This window comes from Rhipicephalus microplus, chromosome 1 (genome assembly GCF_043290135.1).
Source record: "Rhipicephalus microplus isolate Deutch F79 chromosome 1, USDA_Rmic, whole genome shotgun sequence".
Classification (NCBI taxonomy): Eukaryota; Metazoa; Arthropoda; class Arachnida; order Ixodida; family Ixodidae; genus Rhipicephalus; species Rhipicephalus microplus.
Genome location: NC_134700.1, coordinates 29,205,397 through 29,226,785, shown reverse-complemented (window position 1 = coordinate 29,226,785; position 21,389 = coordinate 29,205,397). Strand labels below are relative to the sequence as shown.

The 21,389-nt window shown below is 49.8% G+C and overlaps 1 protein-coding gene across 9 annotated transcripts in view; it reads right to left on the bottom strand.

The window, feature by feature from the left end:
* The window catches only part of LOC119178037 (chitinase-like protein 4), an 820,670-nt gene that overhangs the window by 767,277 nt on the left and 32,004 nt on the right, over positions 1-21,389 (bottom strand). The gene's annotated exons all lie outside the window — the stretch shown is intronic.

Genomic DNA, 21,389 nt, shown 5'->3' with positions numbered 1-21,389 from the left:
CCGGCGCTTCATTCCGTCTTGTGCTCGAGTGCTCCAGCCATTGACCGACCTGCTGCGCCGAGACGACCAAAAGGCACCAGAATTTTGTTGGTCTGACGAACACCAGAACGCTTTCCAGAAAGCTAAGGACGAGCTAGCCGCGGCTACCCTTCTCATTCATCCACGGCCTGAAGCTCCTACACGCCTCATGGTGGACGCTTCCTCCACATCGGTCGGAGCAGTGCTGCAGCAACAGGAGGGCGCCCAGTGGAAGCCACTGGGCTTCTTTTCGAAACGTCTGAAGCCTGCAGAAGCACGGTACAGCACTTTTGGAAGGGAGATGCTCGCAATATATTGTTCCATTAAGCATTTCCGCTACTTCCTCGAAGGCCGTGAGTTCTACATCTTGACAGACCACAAGCCCCTCACCTACGTATTCAAAAACAACAGTTCCTCCTACTCAGAACGAGAGATCCGTCAGCTCTCATTCATCTCCGAGTTTTCTACAGACATCCGCCACGTTCCCGGGGTCGAAAACGAAGCAGCTGACGCCTTGTCTCGCGTCAATGCTTCCAGCACAGAAGTCCTGGACTTCGAAGCTATGGCCGGAGCTCAGCGGGACGACCCCGAGTTGACAAGACTGAAGGGAGGGGGATCTTCACTCGTGCTCTCGGAGGTTGCACTTCCCTACGTCCAGAGCACGATAACCTGCGATACCTCCCAGGCAGCACCACGACCTTTTGTCCCACTGAACTTTCGCCGAGTGGTATTCAACACTTTCCACTCCATCAGCCACCCAGGTGTCCGTGCCACCCAGCGGCTGATAACGCAACGCTTCGTTTGGCCCGGAGTCAACGCGGACGTGCGACGATGGGCTCGGACATGTGAAACGTGTCAGCAAGTGAAAGTGACTCGCCACAATCGGGCTGCACTACAGGAATTTCGGACTCCTGAGTCGCGGTTTGACCACGTTCACCTTGACCTCGTGGGACCACTACCGCCCTGCCAAGGATTTAGGTACCTGCTCACATGCATCGACAGGTACAGCCGGTGGCCCGAAGCTATACCAATTGCGGACATATCAGCTGAGACCGTCGCGCAGGCCTTCATTCAAACATGGGTGTCCCGCTTTGGCTGCCCCGCCCGCATAACAACTGACCGGGGACGGCAATTTTAGAGCAACCTCTTTTCCGCACTTTCAACGCTCCTCGGCACGAAGCTGCAGCATACAACCGCCTACCACCCCGCCAGCGACGGAATGGTTGAGCGCTTCCACCGGCAACTCAAAGCCGCACTGGCAGCGAAACTCGACCGCCAGCACTGGGTGCAGAAGCTCCCGCTCGTTCTTCTTGGCCTACGCTCAACGGTGAAGGAAGACCTCGGCTTCAGCGCAGCGGAAATGGTCTACGGCTCAACAGTGCGCCTCCCGGGAGAATTCTTCTCCGACCAGACACCTTCCGCCCCAACAGCCTCCGATCACATCGAGAAGCTGCGCGCATGGCTCGCGCAACTCAGGCCAACAGCACCTCGCATCGCCCGCAACAGGAAAGTTTTCACTTTTCCTGACATGGACTCTGCTACCCATGTGTTCGTGCGACACGACGCAACGAAGCCGCCCCTTACTCCGCCGTACGATGGCCCATTCAAAGTTTTGGGACGTACTAACAAAACCATCGCAATCGACGTGCGGGGGAAACGAGAAGTCGTCGCCGTTGACCGCGCCAAGCCTGCTCATATTGAAGTTTCCATTCAAGCAGCCTCTCACGTACGATTTCAGTGCTAACCATTGGACTGTGACCTTTCACTATTCAGCCCGTAACTGCTGTCCTTCTTTAAAAGCTCCGTAATCTAGGGGGGGGAGCCTTTGTAGCGGAAGCTGCTAAGCACCACCGCATTCTTTTCTATCCCGTCTGCAGCCGGCCGTCGACAGCGCGCCTACTCGCGGCGCCAGCTCCTCCTCCTCCGTGTTCGGGGAACAACGTGTTGTCGGGGCCGGCTCCGGGGATTAGACCGGCGGCATGCTACGCCTGCTCGCTCGGTGGCCCCCTTTTCCTCTTTCTTGTAGAAGAACGCGGGGGTGCCTCATTCTCTCCCTCGTCGAGGGGAGCTCTCGTCACTCGCACGGAGTGGAAATAAACAGTATTGCCCTGCAACTCCAAACCTGCTTCACGTCTCCTTTCTCGCTGCCTCCGGCAGCCGACATTTCCGGCCGCTACAGTACGATGTCGCTGGCCAGAGAGGTGGATGAAGATGACGAGGCTGCGGGAGAGATTTCCTAAGTGACGGGAAGCTCTCTATATGGCCCCGTGTACCGAGAGAGTTTGTCAGACAGGACAATGTGCCTGGTGGGAGACCACAGCAAAATCAACAAACCGGGCGAAAAGTGCACATCGTGATGTCGTTGATCATACCAACGCCGTTGGTTTTTTGAGGGGAGGTCAGAAGGCGAGCACGAGTGGCTTTGCGCGCGTGGGCAGCCCGGCTGATGGCGTCCAGGACATAATGTATGGTCGGAGCTGCTGGCAACAAAATGGCAACGGAGAGGCAATGTGTGTTCTCGGCCGAAAAACGGGAAAAAGGGGGAGTAACCAGATCTGTCAAGACGCAAAAAATTGTACGCTAATGTCAAGTATAGTAGAGCGAAGCCCTAGTCTGAGTGGTCTGAAGAAACATACTTTGAAATCATGTCAGTTAGGGTTCGGAACAGACGGTTCAGGAGGCCATTTGTTTGCGGATAGTACGACGTAGTCAGCTTGTTGCGCGTTGCACATCAGCCTAGCATTTCCGCTATGACTCTCGATAGAAATGTCTGGCCTCGGTTCATGAAAAGCTGGCGTGGAGCATCATTTTGCAAGGTCACGTGGCGTAGAAGTAAATAAGCGACGTCTGTGGCGCAACGTGTTGGAAGGACCGTATGATGGCGTAGCGTGTTGCGTAGTCAGTTTCCACAGCTATCTACCTAATGCCAGCAGAAGACAGGTGAAATGGGCCGAGTAAGTTCAAGTCAACGCGATCGAAATGTTCACAAGCAATGTCGAGTATTTGAAGGTGCTCAGCTGAAAGCGTCGACGGTGTTTCGCGGTGCTGACATTCCTCACATTCCGCGACGTATCTCCTGACGGAGCGTGCCAGACCGGGCCAATAGATGCAGTCAAGTTCAATGGTGTGATTTTGTTTGGTTTCGACAGCCCTTGGTGATCCAAGTGCACGCTGTCAACGCGAAGGAAGAGCCAGAGTCTGGTTGAAGGCAGCGCTTATTGCACGACCGTCCGCTTGGGTCGCGCCCAACGAACTGTCTGTTCCATCTTCCAACCGCGTAATCGCCCGAAGTTAGAAAACAATCATAAACAAAAACAGTGTACACACTCCCATTCTTTCTTGCTCTCAGAAAGGAGAAAAGGAATTCTCGGGATGCTCTCTTTTGGGCGCACCACCCGCGTTGGCCATTGTCGCCAACGGACCATAACTTGATCTCACGCTTCTGCTCCTTAGTCGGGACAGTCGCATGGCCCGGACCATGTCGCTCGCTTGGCTGTGCCGAAATCGGCTCCGGTAGTTCACTTCACCGGTACAAACTCTCAAAACAATATTTCAGAGAAAGTGTCAGCACCTTCAAGCCGCCTCTACCGACGACCCCCTTTGGCTTCGGCTCCTTAGATCCGCGTACGCTGCGACCTCAAAGCTCGAAAACGTATTTTTTATAGCTTGAAAACGTATTCTAAAAGACTCACGCACTCTGAGACTGACTCTTCTCACCTCAATAGTGTTACTGGACACCCGTTGTCTATGTAACACAAAAAGAATTTTTTTTCGACAAAAAAAGAGTACTAGTACATACAGCAAAACACGCAAAAGCAAACAAGGATAAAGAAAACGCACAGTGAATTCCACAACTGCAAGCAGTTGTTCGTTAACACTTGCCGGCAAGGTCCCAGCATCGCGACCCGTGCACACACAACCAAAAATTTCACTGAAACAGAACGCATCACACGTCACGGAATCGTCCAAGCATGTGAGAGACGTCTTGAGCTCTCTTTGGTTCTTTGAGCACCCTCATTGAGAGTGACACTTTGTAGCTCAACATCTCTTATATATGCAGTTTGAACCATCATCAACGCGTCCACAGCACATGTTTAGCCACAGTTTATCATGCTCTTACTCAAAATTACTATTTCTCGCCAACACGTTCCTGTTATTGGTTCATCTGCGGTAACGTACGCACATAACAAGGTTCACAAGAAAAAAACTGAAAATAAAACAGTCCAAGCAGATTTTGCCGAGTCATCTTGGAAATCAAAGCAAAAACACATACAAACAAATGCATTTAATTCAACAACACCACCAGGCATACATGAGCCACATATTGCGAGCATCGCACTCAATGTAGTTACTTCATTACACTGCTCATTACATATATGCACTGCATTTCAAAACAGTCGGAACATCACGCACAGTTTGTTCAAGAAAAACAAATAATACTTCCTACTGAATAACCACCTGAACTAGCGAGACTTTGTCCTCTCCCAGCTAGCTCACGTCAATGAGTTCAAATACAATCAGGATAAACAATGTCTGACGGTTTTCGCAGGCGCTTGGGACGTGGTATGTGCACCCGCTCTGCCATCAGTTTACGGGAGTTTACCCAACAGCCAGTACATGTACCAAACTGACACTTCAGATCGGAAGTCAGTGACGAATAACAGAACGGGCTGAAGCGCTTCCTTGCCTTTTTACTTTTAAGAATGCGCACCACACCCGCTGTCACATGCCAATTCGACCATTGCTGGTTGAGAAGGCGTCATAAGAGAACTCAAAAGTGCAAAAAATACGAGCAGTGAAAAAACGAAAACCACAAGTGACTTGGGCATCAGATATTGCAAGTGTGTTTTGTCAACCAGTGACTCCCCGTTATGAAGCATTTTAGTCTTGGGGCCAAACCAGGCAGCCCGTTCTTCAGCTGAAGCCATGCATTCGCCACCGATTCATCGTCCATTTGCTCTTTCGCAATTGAGCCTTTGGTAGATGGTGTAGGCTGCAAGTCCTCTTCCATGTGACTCCCCTGCAGGAGGTTTGCTGCAGCACCTGCGTTATTTACGCTAATGATTTCTTCTCGATCCTCTAGTGCTGGTTCAACCTCGTCACTCTCCCCGCTCTCTCTGTCATAATTTTTTATTTCCTCATCTCGCCCTACCCTGACTTCACCACGCGTGCTACCTTTAACACCCTCGTTGGATTCCTCACTATACTCAAGATGCGGAGGGTTACCGGCACTAGAATGGGCTGCAGGCTCTACCGAATTTCTGCTCACGATAACTCCCTCTCTCTCCTACGGAACCTCCACCAATGCACACTCACCGCCTCCGAGATCAACTCCTGACTCATATTGCCACATGGTTTGCTTGGGTGAGATCGAAGAGTGAAAGAAGACAAAGACGATCTCTCTGAGCCGCTGCTTGGGTAGTCGACTAAACGGGCCCATTTTATCAAGTTTGTCGAGAGTAACGTGACAAGACTGGTGGAGGTGCTCGGTACAACGTCTCACGATCCACCCGATGCCCAAGACCCCGTCCAGCAGCCGGAACACAAGCCCTGCACCCGTGGACACTCCTGTTCATAGAGTAAGCCGCCGCCAACGAGGCCTACTGCCTGAAACGCCAACCACTGACGCAGCGATTATGACTTCGACACAAGATCCCATGCAAGCTCCGACACCTTCCACGCCGATCTACTGCACCGTCCAGAACCCGCTCATGCCTAGCCCCTTTCACGGAGAGCAGCATGAAGATGTTGACGACTGGCTGAGTGAGTTCGAACGTGTCGCAGCGATCAATTACTGGGATGATGCCGCAAAGCTCCGGAACGTGTACGCTTGCCTACAAGACGGTGCCAAGACGTGGTTTTTGAACAGGGATGATACTCTGACATCTTGGCATGAGTTCCAGCGTCACCTCCTGGAGACCTACAGGAGTCCCGACCGCCGCTAACGGACGGAGCGTGCACTACAATCCCGCATCCAGATGCCCAACGAGACCATCTCGATGTACGTCGAGGACATGACACGGCTTTTCAAGCGAGCGGATCCTGCAATAGCACAAGAAAAAAAAGTTGCGCCACCTCATGCGTGGTGTGAAGGAAAAATTTTTTGCTGGTTTGATGCGTAGTCCCCCCAAAAGTGTTGCTGAGTTCCTTACTGAAGCGGCAACAATGCAGCGAGTACTGCATCAACGGTCTGCTCTGTTTGATCGTCACGTGAATGCTGCCTCAACTCCCGAAATTTTCGCCACTCCTGGGAGCAAGAGCTCGAATGGATTCGGGAGATCATTCGATCTGTCGTCCGGGAAGAAATGAAAAAGATGTACGGGACAAGTCAAATTGATATTGGTTCTATCACCAGTGTCATCCGTGACGAGGTCCAGCAGGTGCTGCACGCCCATCGTTTTCCGCCCACGTCGGGTTATCCGGAAACGGCTCCTGTGTCTACTGACCGTCGCCGTCGTACGTACGCGGAAGCCTTGCGATCTGCCACTCCTCTTTCGGGTCAAGGAGTCCCGATCCAGCCAGTGCTGCACGTCCCGATCCAGACAATGCCATACCTCCCGATCCAGATAATGATGCCGTCAGTCGCAATTAAGTCAGCGCACCCTGATTTGGACATCAATAGTGGCCGTGCATCGACGCGCAAGTCTGACCTCTGGCGTACGCCAGACAGACGACCCCTCTGCTATCATTGCGGTGAGGCTGGTCACATTTACCGCGAATGCCCATACCGGCAACTTGGACTGCGCGGATTTTCCGTCAATTTTCCTCATCCCTGAATTGGTCAAAGGCCAACGGATATCGAAGAGTATCTCGCGCAACAGCGTGCACCCTTTACGCGACGGCAATCGCGGTCACCATCTCCGAGGAGACCCGCAGCCACTGGGCCACATTTCGGGGTGACGGCACGGGAACGCTCCCCGAGCCCTCATCGGGAAAACTGAAGGCAGCGGCCTTCGGGAACAAGGTCGCTGGGACTCAAAGTGCGGAAGACCTCCCATCGACGCTTGCACGCAACGCCTAAGGCATTTCGTCAGAGAATAATTGCAGTGCCGAAAAAACGCCGACATCCACATCTGAACCTAGTGACCACGTGTCACTCGACATACCTGTGCTGGTCTTCAGGTCAGTGCATTGGCAGACACTGGTGCAGACTATTCGATCATCGGCGTGAAGCTAGCGAAAGATCTCAGGAAAGTGATCATGCCGTGGAATGGAACGCGAATTCGAACAGCTGGAGGACACGTTGTAACACCGCTGGGTCGCTGTACCATAAGAATGAAAATTCATGCATCAACGTTTGTGCTCAGCTGCCTCGTTCTTCGCGACTGTTCGCGTCAGCTGATTATCGGCATGGACTCCCTTCGGGAATACGGTGCCATCATAAATCTCCGTGAGCGCATCGTGACCTTCTCGACTCAAGGCGCAACAGATCGAGACGCTGATAATTGCCGTAGACCTGCACTGCGTGTTGCTGACGACAGTGTGACGCTGCCACCTCGAGCAACTGTTCCCATCGAAGTCACTTGTGAAGACTTCCAAGACGGCGACCTGGTGGCTGAAAGCAACTTATCACTTCTGCTGCTCCAAGGTGTATGCGCCGCCCGAAGTATTCTGCGCGTCCGTGACGGACAGTCAACGATACTAGCAACGAACTTCAATTACGAGCACCGGCATATTTTCCGCGGAACCACCCTAGCTAATGGAGACCCTGTTGCCGACGTCACGGAGTGCTTCGCGTCCGAGGAAACGCATGAGGATGAGGAATTTCTAGACTGCATCGACATGAATTTGACTCTGTCAGACGAGAGAAAGGCTGCACTTCATGACCTTTTAAGGGAGTTTCGAGCTTCTTTCGCCTCTTCCAAAGTCCGTCAAACACACCTCACGAAGCATCGGATTATTATCGACGATGACGTCCGCCCCATCCGGCATCAGCCTTATCGCGTTTCTGCCAAAGAACGTGAGGCTATTCAGACACAAGTAAAAGAGATGCTCGATGACGGGATTATTCAGCCATCCAGCAGCGCTTGGTCCTCGCCAGTCGTTCTAGTAAAGAAAAAAGACGGAACGCTGCGATTCTGTATTGACTACAGGAAGCTTAATAGCGTCACAAAAAAAAGGACGTCTAGCCGCTTCCACGGGACGGCGACTCCCTTGACAGGTTACGACGTGCGAAGTATTTTTCGTCCATCGATCTAAAGAGTGGCTATTGGCAAATCGAAGTGGATGAACGAGACCGAGAAAAAACCGCGTTTGTGACTCCAGACGGACTTTACTAATTCCGAGTTCTTCCCTTCGGCCTCTGTTCTGCACCAGCCACTTTTCAGAGGATGATGGACACAGTTCTTTCTAGATTGAAGAAGCAAAGCTGCCTTGTCTACCTCGATGATGTGGTCATCTTTTTCGAGAGCTTTGAAGAACATCTGAAGCGTCTGAGAAAGGTTCTGGAAGCCATTCGCACAGCTGAACTCATGCTGAAACCCCAAAAATGCCATTTCGGCTATGAAGAGCTGAAACTTCTGGGACATGTCAGTAGTGCGGATGGAGTGCGACCTGATCCAGACGAAACTGCTGCTGTCGCCGTTTTCCCTATTCCATCAGATAAAAGAGCAGTACGTCGTTTCCGCGGCTTGTGCGCGTATTATCACCGATTTATCGCCAACTTCTCGAAGATGGCTGAACCTCTTACGCGACTCACCCGAGATGACGTACCCTTTACTTGGGGCGCAGAACAAGATACAGCGTTCACAGAGTTACGACAGAGAATGCAAACAGCCCCTGTTCTTGCCAGTTTTGATGAGGACGCTGCTACAGAAATTCAAACAGATGCCAGCAACGTCGGACTTGGCGCTGTACTTGTACAACGACACGGCGGCGTTGAGCATGTGATAGCTTACGCCAGTCGTACTCTTTCTCGAGCCGAGACCAACTATTCTACGTCAGAAAAAGAATGCCTTGCAGTCGTGTGGACGACGACCAAATATCGGCCTTACCTCTACGGTCGTCCCTTCAAAGTGGTGACTGACCACCACTCGCTCTGCTTGCTGGCGAATCTCAGAGATTCATCCGGCCGTCTCGCACGGTGGAGTTTGCGTTTGCAAGAGTTCGATATTACGATTGTGTACAGGTCAGGGCGCAAACACGAAGACACCGACGCGCTTTCTCGAGCACCTGTGGGGAACGCTGTCAGGAGCTCCGAAGATGAAGATGCCTTCCTCGGAGCAGTTAGTGACTCCGAATTTATGTCAAAGCAGTGGGCAGACGACGAATTACGCCCAGTCATTGATTCCCTGGATGGCCGCCACTCTCAGGTCCCTCAACACATTGCTCGCGCACTGTCCTTTTTTTGTCTAAGAAGAGGCATTCTTTACAAGAAAAATGCTCGTGGTAGCGACAAAGCCTTTCTACTTGTTGTTCCTACCGACATGCGTGATGAGATCCTCCTTGCGTGCCACGACGAGCCCACGTCAGGACATTTGGGCTATTCGCAAACTCTCGCCCGAGCACGCCAAGAGTATTACTGGCCGCGACTAGCAACTAGTGTACATTGATATGTGAAAGGCTGCCGTGAGTGCCAGTGCCGCAAGACTCCGCCTGTGAAACCGGCCGGCCTGCTCCAGCCGATCGCACCACCACGGACACCGTTTGACTTCGTGGGAAAGGACCTTCTCGGGCCCTTCCCTTTGTCATCCTCTGGGAACAAATAGACTATAGTTGCGACAGATTTTCTTACGCGTTATGCTGAAACAAAAGCGTTATCCCGTGGCACGGCCTCTGAAGTCGCGAAGTTCTTCGTTCACCAAATCGTCCTACGGCATGGTACCCCGTCATGCGTGATTACGGACAGAGGGACGTCGTTTACAGCACGAATGATGCAGGACATTTTTAAACTGAGCTCCACAAGTCATCGAAAAACAACGGCTTATCATCCGCAATCCAATGGACTGACAGAGAGGCTTAACAAGACCATAGCGGAGATTCTGTCAATGTACGTGGACGTACAACACAAAACCTGGGACGAGACTCTTTCATACATCACGTTTGCTTACAATATGGCAACGCAAGAAACAACGCCATTTCCGCCTTTCCGACTTGTTTGCGGATGCAACGTGTGAACCATGCTCAATGCTATGCTTCCGTGCGACCAAAGCAATGAACTTGCTCAAGATGCTGAGCAATACACTCAATACGCCGAAGAAGCTCGTCAGCTAGCTCACATAAACACTAGTCACCAACAAGATGCAGACACACGACGTTACAACCTCCGCCATCGAAATGTCACCTACCACTCTGGGGACCGAGTGTGGGTGTGGATCCCTGTCCGGCGACCAGGCTTATCCGAAAAACTCCTAAGCCGTTATTTTTGACCGTACAAGGTTCTTAGACGAGTCACAGATGTTACCAACGAGGTATTTCCGGATGGCGCAGCGTCTTCTCGTCGACAACTTCGGCCCGAAACCATGCATGTCGTTCGGCTGCAGCCCTACTTTACACAGTAGCCCTTGTAGTTTCACGTGCTACGACATGCCGTGACTTTGCGTTGCTACTGCTGTTTGTGTTCTTCTGTGTTTTTATGCCTTTTCTTTTTGCGCTTGGCGCAAGCGTTGGCGAAACTTCCTCATTTGTGCTGCGAGTAGTGGCACTCTCCCTCTTTTCGTTCTCTATATCTGCGTGTGTATGCCTTCATTTTTTTTTATTTACGAGCATCGAGTCGATGCTTTCAAAAGGGGGGGGGGGGCTATTGCCACATGGTTTGCTTGGGTGAGATCGAAGAGTGAAAGAAAAGAAAGACGATCTCTCTGAGCCGCTGCTTGGGTAGTCGACTAAACGAGCTCATTTTATCAAGTTTGTCGAGAGTAACGTGACAATATGCAGCCAGGCAGAGACACTCTTAAGCGTCAGGAGTCAGTAGCAGGTCTGCGTTTGTTGCCAATTCCAGTGTCATCACACAGAGCGTTTTTACACACTGTGTAGCATATTCCAGAGGATACGGCAGGCCGAGAGGAACGCACATATCTGCAGCAACAGCTTGGCCAAATGCGCCCGTGAGCTTTAAGTTACTACTGCTCTGTCCCAGAATTGCACTTGGCACTTTACCTGTCTTCATTAGGGTAATGCCCACCCCGGAGTCGATACGAGCCGTGCAGAGACTTTTCCTAACAAACACTCGCACTCGCGTGTCTTTCAAGTGTGTGCTGTTTCCCTTGAGCCCAACTGAACAACTCGTCTTGAATGTGTTCTCACCTGTGTCTACCTTCTTGGCGGCTATGCGAAAAACTTGTTTCCAGGGTCCAGGCCATGGTGCGAACTACAGTCCCTGTGAAAATGTCCCGGCTCCCCGCAAACGTAGCACAGCATAAGTTCAAGGGATAAGCCGCCCGTGAAATTGATATGCCGCACTTGTTTTGTGCTATAGCATCGGTATAGCTTGTCACTCTCTGCAACGTGCTCTCCTCAAAGTTTCCAAGCAGCTCGGCCACATCTTTCGCTTTCAGCCAGCCTTTGCCTTCATCCTGAGTGTCCAACAAACTAATTTATGGCGGCATGAGTTGCTTTAGTTTGTCCGCAATAAGCAGAGCCTGCAACTGATCACATGAACTTACTCTTTGGCTGCTTAGATGATAACCTAACATCATTTACAATCTTGCAGCGAAATGACCCCACGACTCCATTGCATCTTTATGTCTAAGAACCACCTGCAGTATTCAGCTGAGCTCATCTTTAGCTCATTATGCACCTTGTCGTTAAGTTCTTTATAAGAGAGTGTGCCACTAACCGACTGGCCAATCACAGACGTCCTTATCGCACCACCGCAGACAGGCAGTATTAGAGCGCCCTGCATTTCCTCGGGAATTCTCAGGGCACTCAAAGAGGTGTCGACATTCTTAAAACATGCTGAACACATGGTATAGTTCACAGGCATGGGGGCAAGAACGGCTCCTAATTCTTTTGCGTACTCTCCTATCCTTGTCGTCTCTCTTCAGGACGGCGCAGCATGATGTGATATACGTGAATATTTAGATTTCTTGATTTCCGGCTCAAGCTTGAGAGCCTCAATTCAGAGTTTTAATGACTGTGCTACTCGATTTATCTGGGGCGACAGCAGCATGTCCGTGTCGTACAAATTTCTATACCCCCAGAGAGTGCTGGAACGTAAATGCATTCACAACACAACCATCACAAGAGAACACAAAACGTTTCTCACCATACGAAGTGATGCTCTCTGCCAGCTGGTCCTGGCACTGCTGGTCTCGACGTGCTCTGAGATCATTGTTTCTGTGACTATCCACACATCCGATGGCGCTGAAGGTCAATGTGGTGTTGAAATAAAATAACATACTAAAAATGCATGACACAGCCATCACACCGCAGCAATGTTCCGATGTCTTCTGTGCTTCACGTAGTCGGATAACTGCCCACGGCAAGCAACGTTTCCCTTGGCGCTGTTGTCGTCCTGGCAAGGCCTCCCTTACCAAAGCGCTGATCCCGTGGCAATCGGAACCAGCCTCTTGCACCTGAAAATCGGCACCTGCCTCTGCCTCTCCATCCTCCATGAATCGTTTTGTACGACCGCGCTATGGCCTCAGGCTTCTGCATACTCACTCCGAGAGTGCTTAGACTTCTTCCAACGGTCTCAGAAGCCAGCCACTTTTCGCGCATCTTTAGATGGCGCACCAACGCCTTCAATGTCGACCGAGTTGCGGTGATGATGTAGCAGCTCATCTTCACCAAGGCTCCGGCGTCTTCCTCGCTGTGGGCTCTGTCAATCCTGTGGACTGCGCCAGCTAAGTTCGATGTTGGGATGTTGGTATTGAGAGCCCCTTCGTGATCTAAGTGCACGCTGGCAACGTGATGGAAGAGCCAGAGTCTGGTTGTAAGCAGCGTTTATTGCGCGACCGTCTGCTCGAGCCGCGCCCAACGAACTCTCTGTTCCATCTTCCAACCGCGGATTCGCGCGCAGTTAGAAAACAATCATGAAGAAAACAATGTACACGCTCCCTTTCTCCCTTGTTCTCTGAAATATAGAAAAGAAATTCTCGGGATGCTCTCTTTCGGGCGCACCACCTGCGTTGGCCATTATCGCCGACGGACCGTAACTTAATCTCGCGCTTCTGCTCCTCGGTCGGGTTAGCCCCATGGCCTGGACCATGTCGCTCGCTTGGCCGTTCCAAATTTGGCTGTGGTGGTTTGCCTCTCCGGTACTAACTCCGAGAGCATTATTTCAGGGAAACTGTCACCGCTTACAAGCCGCCTCTACCGACGAACCCCTGTGGCGTTCACTCCTTGGATCCACGTCCGCTGTTACCTTACAACTCTGAAACGTACTTTTTACAGCTCGAAAACCTATTCCAAGAAGCTCACGCACTCTGGGACTGACTGAAGCGATAGCGAATCTGGTCAAATGTGTGGGACACGCCGAGGTGGCAGAAAGCAGGAACATCGTGAAGTTCGTGGAATACAGCCGAGCAGAGGTGTTCGGTTATAGGAAGTAGAAGAGATGGGCCGTCTGGATGGAAGATATGCCGGTATAATGTATCATTTTGGAGTACAAATGAGCGATGGAATCGGTTCGATAGGGAGGAGTTGAGGCGCTCGATGATAGCCCGTAAAGCTGCATCACGGCGTTGCTTGTCGTTTAAGTGGGTCAGTTGGGAAATGGAGCACTCACAAGGGTCGTTGTAAGATACGGCGACCGATCCACCAACTGGAAAGCGAGAAAGGTGATCTGCGTCCTGATGCAGGCGTCCAGACTTGTATGTCACAGCGAAGATGTATTCTTGCAGGCACAGAGCCCAGCGACCAAGTCGACCTGTGGAATCTCTCTAGGATGAAAGCGAGCAGAGCGCGTGGTGGTCGGTGATGACGCAGAAGTCAGTGCCATATAAGTATAGAGGGAACATTGAGACCGTCCAGAACCCCGCCGCGTTGGTCTACTGGCTAAGGTACTCGGCTGCTGACCCGCAGGTCGCGGGCTCGATTCCCGGCTGCGGCGGCTGCATTTCCGATGGAGGCGGAAATGTTGGAGGCCCGTGTGCTCAGATTTGGGTGCACGTTAAAGAACCCCAGGTGGTCAAAATTTCCGAAGCCCTCCACTACGGCGTCTCTCATAATCAAATGGTGATTTTTGGACGTTAAACCCCAGAAATCAATCAATCGAGACCGCCCAGACAAGAGCAAGGCATTCTCGCTTCGTGATCGAATATTTGCGCTCTGCAGGTGTAATGCGCTCTGCAAGCGCTCTGCAGGAGGTGGCTAGCATCGGCGATAGCGCGGCCGTGTAGCTGTCGGCGTTGGGCAAAAGTGGCTCCGATACAGTGACCACTGGCATCCGTTCGGACCTCAGTTTGGGCAGATTGGTCAAAGTAGGCCATGATTGGGAGCACTGTCAACAGTGTAATGAGGCAAGAGAAGGCGGCAGCTTGAATGGACCCCCCACCGAAAATGGGACGCTTTCTTCAGACAATCGCCGAGTGGTTGGGCGGTTGCTGATAAGTCTTTCACGAGCCGTGTGAAGTAGCAATGGAGTCCTACAAAACTCCGGACATCTTCGGCGGATCGGGGTACTGGAAAACTCATCATGGCATGAACTTTTTCAGGGTCTGGCTGCACACCAAAAGCATCGACAAGGTGGCTCAACACTGTTATCTGTCGGCGGCTGTAGTGACACTTCGAGGAGTTCAACTAGAGGCCAGCATTGCGGCGAACGTCAAGAATGGCCGACAGACGCTCAAGGCGAGTCTCGAATGTAGGTGAAAATACGAGGACGTTGTCTAGGTAACAAAGGCATGGTGACCATTTGCACCCATGTAGCAGAGAGTCTATCGTACGTTCGAACGTGGCTGGGGCGTCGCATAGACCGAAAGGCATCATAACCTTGGATTGGGACAGGCCATTAGGAGTGACGAAAGCGCCATTTTCTTGGTCTTTCTCATACGAAGCAATCTGCGAATAACCAGAACGAAGGTCAATAGTTGAAAAGTAGCGTGCGTAATAAAGACAGTCGAGAGCGTCATTAATACGGGGCAAATGATACACATCCTTTTTATAATTCGATTTAAATGCTGGTAATCGATGCAGAAACGCCATGTGTTGTCCCTCTTTTTACCCAGGACGACGGTGACGCCCAAGGGGATCGATGAGGGCTCCATCATGCCGTTAAGCTCCGAGCTCGAGCAGCAAGCGACCTTCATCTTCTTCGTCAGGCGTACACGCGCATTGACAATACCAACTGTGGCAGCCTACGTGTAGCAACATCATACCCTCCTTCTCACATCTGTCTGGCCTCCACAACTCATGAGGCACGCCGGCAACGCTAGCGATTGCAAAGCTATTATGAGTGCGCTCGACTAATATAGCTTTCACCCGTCTAGACCTCCAATATCGCACGCCGACAAGTTGTGCACAGTCTCTGAATTCATACAGTGCACCCAGCAGCACGCATGGCATCTGGCAAGATAGACAAAGATCGCGGATTTGATCATATCTGCTCCGACAGGTGCCACCACCTTAACAGCTGATCTCCCATTCTGCAGTCGATGAAAGCCAATCAGATCAGCGGCCTCGTTGATGTCAAGTAGCCAGCGCATATGGCTCTGTAAATGCGTTAGAGCGACATGCGGCAATGTGCAGCGATCCGCAGTTTTAAAGCGTCGTAATAAATTACGGTATGCGCAGAGAGCTCATATCGCTCTCAAAATAACCCTTGGAGCTTGATCTATTGGCCAAAGACGTATGTAAAAATATGTAAAAAACCTGAAAAACCGTTTCAGGGTCTCTTTAACGCTATAAGAGTGTAGCATAACACATGGCCGATGGAACTAAACATAACAAAATGCAAAGCAATGCAAATTACCAGGCGCAGTAATGCTTCACAAGCCGATAATATCGCTACAACCCCTCTCGATAGAGTTTTATTTTATAAAGACCTTGATGTGCACATTTCATGCCACCTTTACTGGAACACGCACATTGCATACCTAATTAGCGAAACTAACATATGACTGGGTTATCTACGAGGACATTTTTTACGTTCACCACAATCCTTCAAAAATATTGTCTACAAAGCTCTTATTCGACCTAAACTCTAATATGCAGCCTCAGTTTGGGACCCCAGTCAGAACAGTTTAATTAATGGAAAAAGATTTAAAAAACTCTGCACAATTTATTGTATGTAACTATAAAGAGACTACAAGCATAAGCTTAAGAAAGAGCCATCTAGAATTACCATCTTTCGCCTCACTACGTTAACACATGCCCCTCTATTTCATAAGATATATCATCATCTTCTTTTGCGGCACGAATTCCTTTCAGCACGACATTACATGTCACCTCTCACTGATCACCAACACAAAGTTGTCTTTCCATCTCGAAGATTCTCCTTTTTTTCTTTACGCATTTCAACCACCCATGACTGATGAGTAGAATCACCTTCCTGCAAGTGTTGCACCATCATGAATACTAAGAAATTTAAAGCACACAATATGTCTATGAAATATTTTCTCCCTTTCTTTTTTTTCCTTTTTTTTGTTTTTAACTGGCCACCATCTTTACTACTTGCACCAAGTGTCGATATTTTTCATAACACCGAATTTCGCACTCCGGTTGTTGACTAATGCTTTGTGAACTATTTTTTTCTATACTAGCATTTGAGTGAGTAGTAACTTGTACAGATTTTTTCAGGAATAATTCTGAATGTCCTCTTTAACTTCTCGCTGGATTTATTTTCGTTGGCGCTTTTTTGGTTATTTTCGATTTTCTGTGTTTTTCTCTTTCCTTTTTGTGATGGCATTGTTCATAAGGGCATACCCTAAATAAATAAAAGTGTGGCGCGTTATTTTTTGTTTGCCATCTCATATCGTTTACAGTATAATGCTATAATATGATTATTTTTTCAATAAAAATTACAGATAAAGTGTAATTTTGATGTCAGTCCACGTTGTCCTTCCGTGTGACGTGCAACCTTAATTTTGTCTCCTTCCTTCTTTTCTTTCTAGTAGGGTGTTATTTTCTGGCTCATTCGCGCATTTTGTTTTATAGATGATTTTAACATGTTTATTGTGGGGCCCACGCTCCCATTGCTTCGAATTCAGTAAACCCAAATTCGAGCGACGGTTACCTCATACACTTTGACGCCTTCAATGCATATGTCGATGTTTCCATTACTTTTAAATATTTTTCCGTGTACCCTTATAGTCTTGCCCACAGCTGAGCCCACTGGCTCAGCCAAATTTTCCACCGATGTTGCAGCTTCTTGAAGCGTCTTTTCAGTGCTCACCAAATAGTCACGCGTTGCCCATAAGGTTATACCATCCGCCTATATACGATGTATACATCTTGACGCAAATGCACCATACAGGGCTCGCGTGATCATATCATGACGATAAAAAAGAGCAGGGAAGAGATCATGGCTCTTCAAGCGGTACCTTTGTTTGACACCTCAAAAGCATTCAACTCGACAAGCATCACGCTTATTGAAGCCCGCCTCGATCTGAGGAAAACTTTTATGTACTTCTAGGTGGTTACCCCATATCAGTTGTTCTATAATTCTGATAGGATGATCTTATGCGAGATATTGTCGAGTGATTCTTTTAGATCAAGGTATTAGAAGTTTTCCTCGCGTGAGTATAAAGCTCAGAATTTCCTCTCGCAATAGAAGGAAAGCGTCTTTATTGGAGAGGCCAGTGCGGAAACCAAGCATAATGATTGGAAAAGGCGGTTGTCCTCTACGGAGTTCTGGAGCCGATTTTGAATAACTCATTCAAAAAGCTTTTCCATCATTATCATCACCATAACTTGACTACGTTCACTGCAGGACAAAGGCCTCTCTTAGGTTCCGCCAGTCAACTCGCTCATGTGCTTACTGCTGCCAGTTTACACCCACAAACTTCCTAATTTCATCTCCCTACCTAACTTCTTGTCTCCCCCTAGCCTGCTTGCCTTCTTCAGGAACCCAATCAGTTACCCTTAAGGACCAGCGGTTATCCTGCCAACGCGCTACAGGCCTGACCCATGTCCATTTATTCTCCTTGATATAAACTATACTATCCTTAACCCCGGTTTGTTCCCTGATCTGCTTTGCTCTCTTCTTGTCACTTAAGGTTATGCCTAACATTTTCATTTCCATCGCTTCCCCATACATGACGTAAAATATATGGGTCTGAGTGCCTGCAGGGATGGCTTCTTGCGTGGTCTCGGTATCATGAAAATTTCGCCTTCTTTCCATTCAAAGGGTGTCTTCTCTTTCAGACATTAGTTGTCATTCAAATGGTTTGTCAGTGCCTCTATGACGGTATCGCTGAGGTTCCTTAACATTGGATTTGTGATTTGGTCTGCACCTGGGGCAGTATTTCTCCTGGCTGCCTGTGCGGCCGCAGAGACATCTTCCTTGGAGATCGGGGCGTCGAGTTGCTCGTTTTTTTCCACTCACATAGTTCATCTGATACTGCAACTTTCAGTATTTTCTAGCGTATATCTGTCCTTTAGTGCATGTAGTAATTCCTCCTTTGTACACGGGAACTCATTCATGATTCTTTGTAGTGTTCTGCTCGTCGCCGATTTAAATTTTTTCCGATTGAGGATGTTCTTGGGATAGCCCAAGTTTTCGTAGTGCTCAGAGTGTCCTTTAGTGAGCTTCAGAACCAGATCTATCTCTAAAATGCAATTTTATTTGCGTATTGAATTGCCTCCTCTCCTAAAGTAGCGATTATACGGAGAAGGTTCTTGTTGAGTCGCAGGTTTCCGCCTTTTAACGGCGCCTGCTTTCCCAAAGATGCAGCAGGAGCCTGTCCACTGCTGGAGTCTCTGTTGTTCTTAAATGCGTTTAAATGTTTGGTTGTGTACTGAATTTATGTATTCTGGCAATTCCTCATCGGCTCGGGCACAGAGCCAAGGGAAGCTTTTCTCTTCGGTACCTTTCCCAGTCAGTAATCACAAAATCTCCAACATGTAATATTTTTGGAGTTGAGAGGGACGTGTTGATTATATGGTGGTCACTTGCGAGCTTCTGTTTCAGGTTAGTTCAATTAGCGTCGTTATTATTACGTGGGAATGGGAGATCTGAGAACGTTTCTCGACTTACGCTGTTAACCAGCCTCGTAAGTGTGGTGGGTAGAGTAATGAAGCTCAACGCCAGTTCGGAGACACCGTGTTCGTGAAACGTTATCTTGTGGGAATCTCTTGAATAACCCAAGGTTGCGGTAAAGTCGCTCAAAATCAGAAGTTGATCTCTTTCCCTGGCAATGGGCACCCACGCGCTTGCGCATTTTGCGCATTCCAGCCTGTGTGAAGTGTTCGGTACGACGCTGTTGACTCTTGCCCACTCTCGTAGCAATCACTTGGTGGCGTAGGGGAACGAGATTCTGCAGACGCGCGATGATACTACGGTGAATTCAAGGTGGGCTCCACTTGCGAGGGCACGTTAGCATTGTGTCTGTGATGATCGGAATTTTAAGTAGATCCATGCGCTGCTCCGCAAGCTACTCATTTTTTTCCTTTACTGGGAGACAGTGAAAATTTATGTTACACTTTTGCTTCAGTACATTCACCAACCCGAGAAGCGACGCGGAGATGTTATAGTTCTGATCTCGTAAGCAATACGATCCCTGCAGTTTGACCATCTTGAGCCCAACCTCCTGCAGGCATATTACGTCTGGCTAAAATAGTACTGGGTTCATGTAATTTTGGAGTGCTGCGACGAGCTTGGGAAAAGTGCGACAGTGCCACATTCAAATCTCTAATGAATCTGGAGGTTCGCGTTAGACGCTCGAAGAGGTAGGACGCACTGTACATTGTCTCCCGAGTCTTTCGGCATCTTCGCTGCGATGGGTGCTTACTGACCAATAATTTATGTATGAGTGGGTGCATGAAGTTATTGAGAACGCGTGGATACCACTCTCTACACTGGATTTATGAAGGTTCTCCTAGAAGCATCTATTGACCTGGCCAATGCCGCTAGCCGCCCTGAGCCTAGCTGACTTAGCGCGCGTCCGGCTCCTCGCCTAAGTCTGGGGCCGCATCTTACGCTACTCGCATCGTCGTGCCCCGGCCATCAACCGGTATGGAGTGCGTCGTAGAAGGGCATACCATCTCTGAAGCGGAGTGGTCGGACGATTCATGGCCATCGCCCGACTATCGTGCCCAGGAACTATGTGGACAGGAACTTAAAACCAAGGGAAACCAGTTCTTCCACAGAGTGCGTCGGAGAATGCCCGCGCTGCTGTGCGGGAACACCAAACCCAGGTCAAACCACGTCCGCCTCGGTTACGTCGGCGAGCACCGCTCCCCCAGTTGCCGCAAAACTCATTCATTTAGTAGGACGACCAAGAACACACATCGACTTGACGAAAGTGTCACTGTGGCAATTGCACGACACCCTGCTCAAGGCAGCTTCACTGCCAGTTGAGCTACCGGCAAATCGGGATCGTCTTCGCATGCACCCCACCAATAATACCTTTACCTTGAGTATCACCGACTCCCATCACGCCCAGGCCTGCCTTCGAGTGATGTCGATTACCATTAGCGCTGCTACTATCGAGCACCGTGTCTACGCCCCCCCCCCTCTCTCCAGGCGACGCCGTACGAGGCATTATGTTCTATGCATAGTATGACTTCTCAGATGAAGAGATACTGGTAGACCTACAAGCCAGCAACCCCAACATTCCTATCGTGAGTGGAAGAAGATGCATGGGCCAAACTAGGCACGTCGTGGTTGCACTAATGGCGCAGAACTTTCCAAGTGGATATCCGCAATGTTCACAGACTGTCGCGCCGCGTAGCGGAATTCAGGAGCGTACTCTCATGAATTATCAGTGGGCAGACGCTCCCAACGCTCCCTTGTTTGGCGGTGCTGGCCTCAGTGTTAACGCGTTAGCAAGAAACGAACACAAACCAGTTTGTATGCTGCGTGCATCAGGAAATATACCGGACCGTCCATGACACGACAAATCCGATAGGCGAAGTTGTCACGAAAATACGTGGCCACTCGCGCTTTCATTTATAGCTAGCAGAGTACACATATCAGCTTCGTGAGATTTTCTGCAGCCACGTTGGATAGTTAGTTGTTATTGTCTAACCTTTGCAGTTGAAACTCAGCTTGTTTTACGTGCGTATGACACTCGCCAGTGATTTTGTGCATGAATACCATAACATTCATTGCAAGCGGAAAGTAGCGCAGGCTCAAAATTTGCTCTTCCTGACCTTTGCCTTCGCTGCGCCGCGTATTTTTCACGTTCGTTGATAGATGGCATCCCACTGCAAGCGATTTCTTTCTTGCCTGGTATCGGAGCGAAATATTCTCCGCATTCTCAGACAAACGCGGTGAGTGACGCCGTGTGGGAAATACGCAGTGACGCGTTCCTAGTGGAGCTGTGCGC